Consider the following 8,755-nt stretch of genomic DNA (forward strand, 5'->3'; position numbering starts at 1 on the left):
TGAGTACACAACTTAAAAAATATATATAGATGACTAAACAATATATTTGAGTAGCAAAATAAATACCAAAAAAACAAAACTTAAGTTTATGAAAATAATAATATTGTTCAAATCTCAGTCGTTTAGTTCGTTTAATTAATTTTCAAGTTTGAATCTTACTCATTCAGATCTTAATAATTAAGTGTGTTTGTCTTTCTTATTTTACAACGATTTGATGGGTTTGAATAGAACATGAAATTATCCTAATTAAAAACAACGAAAAAGGTCCTAAAATACCCCTGAACTATTGAAAATGATATAAAACTATCATTTGTTAATCTATTGACCACGAAATGTCCTTGATATCCACATTTATGCCCTGCATTACCCTTATCCAATCTAAGTAAGATGAATTAGTAATTTGGGAATCAGTGATTTGGGAATAATCTCCTCTTCAAATATTGCTCTGCTTTTAATCTTTGTGCAGGCAGAGGATGACAACCTTTTCCCCCTTGAGCCAATGCCACATATCTTGAAGTTATGGAAATTTAACTTGATAATTATTTAAGTGAAGTTGGACAACTTCAGATAGAAGAGAGGAAGAAGAAGAACCAGCTTCAAGATCATTAGGTTAATGAGTTTGCCTCTATGGAATAATGGGTTTTTTAGTTGGGTGGGTGATTTGATGATCCTAATTCAGGTTGGTTTAAAATTAATTTTGAATAGTTATTTAACCAACGAGTTAAAATGTGTTGCATATTAAATGAGAAGGTTAACTAATCCAATTAATGAGATCGTTTGTGATAAGAGTAATATAGGGCCATAAAGGTGGATGTCAAGGATATTTCAGGGTCAATTGGTTAACAGAGAATAGTTTTGTACCAATTCTAATAGTTTAAAAATATTTTAGGCCCTTTTCAAAAACCTATAATTATATATATTAATTTTACAAATTAATTGAACTATTTTTTGAAAAATTCAAAATCTATCAAATTTCTAACTCATAAAATATACAAAATATCATGCTACAAAATATTAAACTAAGGTAGAAAAAAGGATTTATATATATATATATATATATATAATCTTGATTATCTTCAGACTTATTAACATGAACTGTGAAATACCTAATTTATCAAATACGACAAAATATTAAAATGGTTTGTAATAACGTGTCTCAAACCTTCTCAAAGTATAAATGATATAAGAATTGCAGACCTCTTATGATTCTCGAATTGCAACTTCTTAATTGAATTAGCCAATTAGTTTCCACAAGTGATTGAAAGAAAATGTCACTTTAATTCATGGTCTACAAATTAACACAAGTAAATCTTACAACACAATCAAAGTATACAATTTAATCCAAAATACATTTAATAAGAAAATATATATACCCTTACCATATGTCTCATAATGATGATCTATTTGACTAACTTCAAGGTGTCGTAGTGTTTTTTAAGATTGATTTGATATTCGGTTACCATCAACTGAGGATTAGGGAAACAGACAAACCTAAGACTGCATTTAGGACTTGTTATGGTCATGAGGAGTTCCTAGTGATATCTTTTGAGTTGACTAATGTCCCTGCCACCTTCAAAACAATACGGTTTAACAATTGAGAAGAGAAAATTTACCACAATGCTATTTTTGAGAATTGAGTATCCTACAAAGTTCATACCATTGGCCGGAAAAAACCCTGCCGTCAGAAACCTAATTCATAACAACCATCGGAGTCATGGCCTTGCTGGCCGTTGGCCAGTCTCCTCCGGTGGAGGCTGTGCCAACTGCACAATTGATAACAGAGGATCCTTTGAAGAAGACTTATGCAAACACATTAAAACCTATTCAACCCCAATACAAACCTATTCCACTGAAACAAATAGCTTATTTACATGGGGAGCCAAAGATAGTATGGGAAGAAGAAGAGGTGAATCAGATGATTATCAATGAAGATCTGCAGTATGCTGTAGTAGCAAAATTTTCGTACGGGTGGCCTGATATTCAAGATCTAAGACGACTAATTCCGAAACAATGCGAGCTAAAAGGGGAGGTAAACATTGGGCTGCTAAGCAATAGATATATTCTGATTAGGGCAACAAGATTGGATGATTATGTGAATCTCTTATCCAAGCCGCAATTTTATATTACGCATAATCATTGGTCCTATCCAATGCGGACACTTAAGTGGGATCCTTGTTTTGATCCAAAGGAGGAGACATCAACGGCAATAGCCTCGATATCCTTTCCAGCATTGCCACCAATTTTTTTTGGAAAAGAAGCGGTGTTCTCTTTAGCATCGGCAGTTGGCAAACCATTGCAAGTGGACTTGGCTACCCAGAATAAAACTAGACTGAGTTGTGCAAGGGTAAAAGTAGAAGTTAATCTACTCGGGGAATTTCCAAAAAGAATCAATCTTGGTATGAGGATGAAAACGGGAGAAGTGAAGGAGAGGTGGATACACATCAATTATGACTATGTGCCTAAGTATTGCAAGTCTTGTAAGCTTCAAGGGCATAATGATAAATGAATGTTTTATCATCCATCCAGAACTTTACCCAAAAGAGGAGAACAAAGAAGAAAGGACGTCAGACAATACGAAGAATGAGGGTGCAAATAGGGACATAACAAATAAATCACAAATGAGAGGGGTTGAAGGAACAACTAAGGAGGATTGCGAAAAAACAAAAGAAGTGGAAGAGGTAAGTTTCCAGGAGCAGAGAAGGAAAAATTATCACAATGGGGGACGACAACCATACAAGAGTAGGGTGGAGCAACGATGGAATCCTAAGCCACAAATACAAGAACATGTGACAATAACATGTAACAAATTTGAGGCACTAGAAGATAAGACAACGAAGGAAAATGCAGATCAAGGGTTAGAGGGGAGTGATTAAGAGAAAGGACAGGAACACCATCAAGTGGAGCATGAACAGGTAGAAAGTATAGGAGAACAATCCAGAGGATCCAATAATAAAAGCAAACAACATAACGCCCAGAGTTCAATGAATAACAATGGTGATCTAGCAAAAGAATCTGAGCAATCAGAAGATACTCCAGAAAAAGAACTTGACCAACTGCATGAGAGTGAGGAGGTTGACACTGAAGCAGTGCTTACACTTTCAAGAGATGAAGTGGGACTGATTGTGGAACTGATTAATGAAAAAGAAGATAAAGAGGTACCCAAAATAAAAACATCTACAGCGCAGGAACTCAGTGATAAGCAAAATTCAGAGGAGGATGAAAGTATTGATGCTAATGTAGATTATGTGAGTAAAAATGGAGATCTGTCACCACGACAAATTGATAATCTTAAAAGCAAAATGCAGAAAAGTATAAGGCAGGTTCTACCTTAATCACAAATAAATACAAGGAATAAGAAGGGGTCGTTTTTTACATCTGATTAATGATTAATAAGGCCATATTTTGGAATATCAGGTCTGTTAGGACTCAAAAATCTTTTGAGCGACTAGTTGATCTGCATAAAAGACATCATTACTCATACATTGCTTTATTAGAACCTTTTCAAAGCCCGAGTGAATTGGAAGCTTATAGGAGGAAGTTAGGTCTTCCTAATGCTAGGGTGAATAGTTCATAAAAAAATTGGGTCTTCTGGGAAGATAATTGGGTGGAGAAAGGTTCAGCAGACACTATGCAACAATTAACAGTGCAATTCCAACTCAGAGGTAGGGATGCGTGTTTTAGGGTAACGGCTGTATATGCACGATGTAGTGCCCTAGACAGACTAGAATTATGGGATGATTTAGAGCATATTGCTGCTCAATCTAGTAGTCCTTGGTTGGTAGGCGGTGATTTCAATACAATTGTAGATGAGTCAGAGAAGCTAGGTGGTTTGCCAGTAACGCTGTAGGAAACAACTGACTTTGCTGCTTGTATTAGTGCTTGCGCATTAAATGAGTTGAAATTCGTAGGTAGTTGCTACACTTGGTGGAATGGACAAATTGAAAATGATTGTATCTTTAAGCGACTGGATAAAGTCTTGGGAAACAATGAATTCATGCAATTACTACCTAATAGTGAGGTGCATCATTTAATTAGACAGGGTTCTGACCATGCTCCATTACATGTGCTTGGTAATGATTCTCAGGAACAGGTGGTAAAACCATTTCGATTCCTGAACTTTTGGACTAAACATCATGAATTCATGAAGATAGTCGAGGAAAGTTGGTTTGAAGAAATAACAGGATCTCCATTCTATATAGTCCATGCCAAGTTGAAGAGGACCAAAACTGCATTGTCAAAATGGAGCAAGAAGACCTTTGGGAATATTTTCTAGAAAATTGCCATATTAGAAGATGTGGTGAAGGCAAAGGAAGTATAATTCGAAATCTCGCCTATTGCTGACAGGAGCTCACTCAACAAGGTGGAGGCAGACTTGAAGAGCTACCTTCATATTGAAGAAGAATACTGGAAGCAGAAATCAGGTATGAAATGGTTCACAGATGGAGATAACAACACAAAATTCTTTCATGCTTATGTGAAAGGAAGAAGGAGAAAGCTTCAGGTCAAGGAAATTCAGACAGCACGGGGAGATGTAATAAATAATCCGCAGCATATAGGAGAAGAAGCAGTCAAAGTGTTTAAGGAACAGTTCAGGGAGACCTCTGAAGAGAGCACATTGGAATTGATCCAGTGTATACCTAAATTAATCACGAAAGGGGAGAATGAGGGGATGGTACAAATGCCATCCAAAGAGGAAGTGAAACAGGTGGTCTTCTCATTAAATAGAGATAGTGCAAGTGGACATGATGGTTTCTCGAGTCAATTCTTCCAATCTTGTTAGGAAATAATTGGTAATGATATTACAAACATGGTGAAGGCTTTCTTTTGTGGACAAGAGTTACCAACGTATGTTACTCATACCAACCTGGTGCTTATTCCAAAGAAGGAGGAGGTAAAGACATTTGGAGACCTGAGGCCTATTAGCTTAAGTAAATTCACAAACAAGATTATATCATGACTGATGCATGAAAGAATGGTGAAAGTGTTGCCCAAAATTATCTCTCTTAATCAGTCAGGCTTTGTGAAGGGAAGGAGCATCAATGAGAATGTATTGCTTGCACAAGAGATAATCAGAGATATTAGCATGAGAAATAAGTTGCATAATGTAGTGGTCAAGCTTGATATGGCAAAGACATACGATAGAGTGTCGTGGAAGTTCCTTGTAAGGGTGCTAAGAAGCTTTGGTTTCTCATAACGGATTATTGATATGATTGTGCGATTAATAAGTAGCAACTGGTATTCAGTTTTGATGAATGGGCAGTCATATGGTTTTTTCCAATCATCCAGAGGTCTAAAACAAGGAGATCCTTTATCGCCCACACTCTTCATAATTGCTGCAGAAGTTTTGACAAGGAATCTAAATAATTTATATGAAGAACAGGATTTCATAGGCTATGGCATGCCTAAGTGGAGCCCAAGAATAAACCATCTTTCATATGCTGATGATACCATACTATTTTGTTCGGGACATGGAGGATCAATGAAGAAAATGATGAAGGTACTGCGAGATTATGAAATGGAGTCCGGACAGATGATCAATCTAGACAAGAGCTTATTTTATCTTCATGAAAAGACATCAGTGAGAGTGTGCAATTGAATTAAGAGGATAACCAGCATCAAACAAGGCAATTTTCCATTTATATACCTAGGTTGCCCTGTATTTTATGGTAGGAAGAATAAAAGCCATTTTGAAGAATTGATCAAGAAGGTGATGAAACGGCTTAATATATGGCAAAATAAGTTGTTATCATTTGGGGGCAGATATATATTGATCACACATGTACTGCAATCCATGCCAGTGTATCTACTCTCAGCTATGAACCCTCCAACTGGTGTGATTGAGCAACTTCATAGAATTTTTGCTAAATTCTTTTGGGAAAATGCTACAGGATCTAGAAACAAACATTGGGTATCATGGAAAAATATGTGTTATCCGAAGGAGGAGGGAGGAATTGGTCTCAGATCTCTAAATGTAGTGTCTAATGCTTTATTTGCTAAGCTTTGGTGGAATTTCAGAACTTCTACATCATCCATGTGGGGTGAATACATGTGGAACAAATATTGCAAAAAATTACATCCTATCACGGCTAAGGGATATGGTGCTTCACACGTTTGGAGAAAAATGCAAGCAGTAAAAGAGGAAATAGAGCATAACATATGGTGGCAAATAAAATCAGAAAATTCCAGCTTTTGGTTTGATAACTGGACTAGACAAGGGGCTTTATATTAAATAGAAGGTGAAGGTGCAAGAGAAGAAGAACTAGAAGTCAGGGATTTTACAAGGGGATGAGAATGGGATAGACAGAAACTGAGGGATAAGCTATCTGAAGAAATGACAGTACATATTGTGGAGAATATAGTTCCACCAGCTGATTGGCAAAGTAATGATATACCTTGGTGGATGGGGAATACCTAAGGCAACTTCACTGTGAAATCAGCCTGGGAACTGTTGAGACAGAGAAGAGAAAAGAAGGAAGAAAATAACAAAATCTGGGCAAAGAGAGTTCCATTCAAAGTTAATTTTTTCTTATGGAAGGCTTGGAGAAGGAAGATTGCCACAGATGACAATTTGAAAAAAATGAAGATAAATATTGTATCTAGATGTTGGTGTTGTGACGAAAAGACAGAAGAAACCATGACTCATCTATTTCTACAGCACCCATAGCTACTAAGCTATGGAGGCAGTTTGCTATTTTTGCAGGCATTGACATAGAAGACATGAATTTGAAACAACTCATAAATACTTGGTGGAATATTCACACAACACCAAAGCTGGAGTCAGTATACAAAGCAATGCCAGCACTCATAATGTGGATTATATGGAAAAGGAGAAATAGTATCAAGCATGGAGGAAATGTGACTTTGAATAACATGATATGGCAAGTACAAGACATGCTTAGGAAACTACTCAAAAGCTTATACCCTTGGATGAAGATAGGAAAGGAGGATTGGCCTCACATGGTTACCTTATTAAAGGAATACAAACCAAGATTACACTATTATTATGTTACTTGGAAATTTCCAGCAACGGATAGGCTGAAATGTAATACTGATGGGGCGTGTAGGGGAAATCCTGGAAAGAGTGCACTTGCTTTCTGTGTAAGGAATGAGTTTGGAGATTTGATATATGCTGCTGCCATAGGAATAGGTATAGCCACTAATACAGAAGCAGAATCTATGGCTATTAAGGAAGCTTTGGGGTTTTGTCAGTCCATTAATCTATAGGAAGTAATAATTGAAACAGATTCCATTACGCTGAAAAGGATGATTGAGAGGGAATAGAAGGTGCCATGGGAACTTATAGAGATAATAGAAGGCATAAGGGTCCAAATGCAACTAATACAAGGAAACATAAAGCATATCTTTAGAGAAGGAAACACAGTGGCAGATTCATTAGCTAATGAAGTTCTAGACACACAAGACACAAAGGAATATCACAGTTTTTACGAGCTACCAGCAAATATAAGGAAACATATAAACATGGACAAGGCTCAGATTCTTAACCTTAGGATTAGGACACGGAAAATAAGCAGGCAATGAATCAGAAAAGCAGGGGAAGGAAGAAGATACATTCACACAATATAGAGAACCATAAAAGGGATCAATAGTTACATACCTAGCTAGCTCCCCTAGCTACCAAAAAGCTTCATCAAAAAGAGGGGTTGTTTGGCGTCCCACCACCACCGTCAGCTTCAATTTCAATCCACCACCTGGAGACAACAAACATGGCGAGAAGGAAATGAAAAGAATGGACTCACCGGAGGCTAAGGAAGAAGATACACAGAGTCATTCTAACAACAACCAAGGATGGAGCTTGAAGATTGCAAAGTGCCGATTCCACCTCAAAAGAAACATCACACAAGGCGGCAAAGATACAAGAGAGTACTGAGTACTCTTTAACTATGTCTAGTGATATCTAAATAATTAGGAAACTTTATTTTGGACCAGGCGATTTGGGCCTGTTTTGTACTGAACAGGGTTCCTTTGTTTTGTGCACATTATTAATAAAATGGGTCCAGCTGTGGACCCAAGATTTGTTAAAAAAAAAAAAAAAGAATTGAGTATCCTCAATCTTCAGGACTTATCATCATGGACATGTGAAATATACAATTTAACAAAAATAGGCAAAATATTATAAAAGTCTATAATCTCATGTTTCAAATCTTCTCGAAGTATATATGGTGCCAAGAGTGCAGACGGATAGTTTCATCGTTAGATGTATTTTGATTCTTGAATTGAAACTCTAGTTGCATTTATCCAAAAAACAACATGAAGTTGTGATGGAAGGAAAGACTTCTTAAATGGTCTATTTGGAAAGCCACCAGGCATCAGATAAATGGAATTGGTGTAATTACTAGGGTAGTAATTATCTGTTTCATAATTATACAACCTAATAATTACACTGACATATTTGTTTGCCACAGTGTAATTACAAGTGTACTTTGTGATGTACAATCATAAGTAGGGGTGTTTATGGGTTGGTTTGGATCGGTTATTGGTCAAAACCAAAACCAAACCAACTTAATCGGTTTTAAAATTATCAAAATCAAACCAAACCAAATATAATATACATTTATCGGTTTGGTGATTATCGGTTTCGGTTTGGTTTGGTTTGGTTATTCGGTTATTAACCATACACAAAAATAAAATAAACAATTCATTTAAAATGTGAAAAAAGTGACAACAATCCATTCAAAACGAAAAATAGTTAGAATGACTTAAATTACTGAACTTTCGATCACTAAATTTACTATCA

General features: G+C 36.2%; 1 long non-coding RNA gene across 1 annotated transcript; it reads right to left on the bottom strand.

The window, feature by feature from the left end:
* Positions 1-1,258: 1,258 nt before the first annotated feature.
* On the bottom strand, positions 1,259-7,914 carry LOC107061230 (uncharacterized). The gene is made up of 2 exons (XR_001473865.1): positions 7,616-7,914; positions 1,259-1,570 (listed from the first exon to the last, which is right to left on the bottom strand). It is a non-coding gene; the product is annotated as an uncharacterized lncRNA (long non-coding RNA).
* Between the last annotated feature and the right edge of the window lie 841 nt (positions 7,915-8,755).

Source organism: Solanum tuberosum, unplaced genomic scaffold (assembly GCF_000226075.1).
Source record: "Solanum tuberosum cultivar DM 1-3 516 R44 unplaced genomic scaffold, SolTub_3.0 scf00122, whole genome shotgun sequence".
NCBI classification, from domain to species: Eukaryota; Viridiplantae; Streptophyta; class Magnoliopsida; order Solanales; family Solanaceae; genus Solanum; species Solanum tuberosum.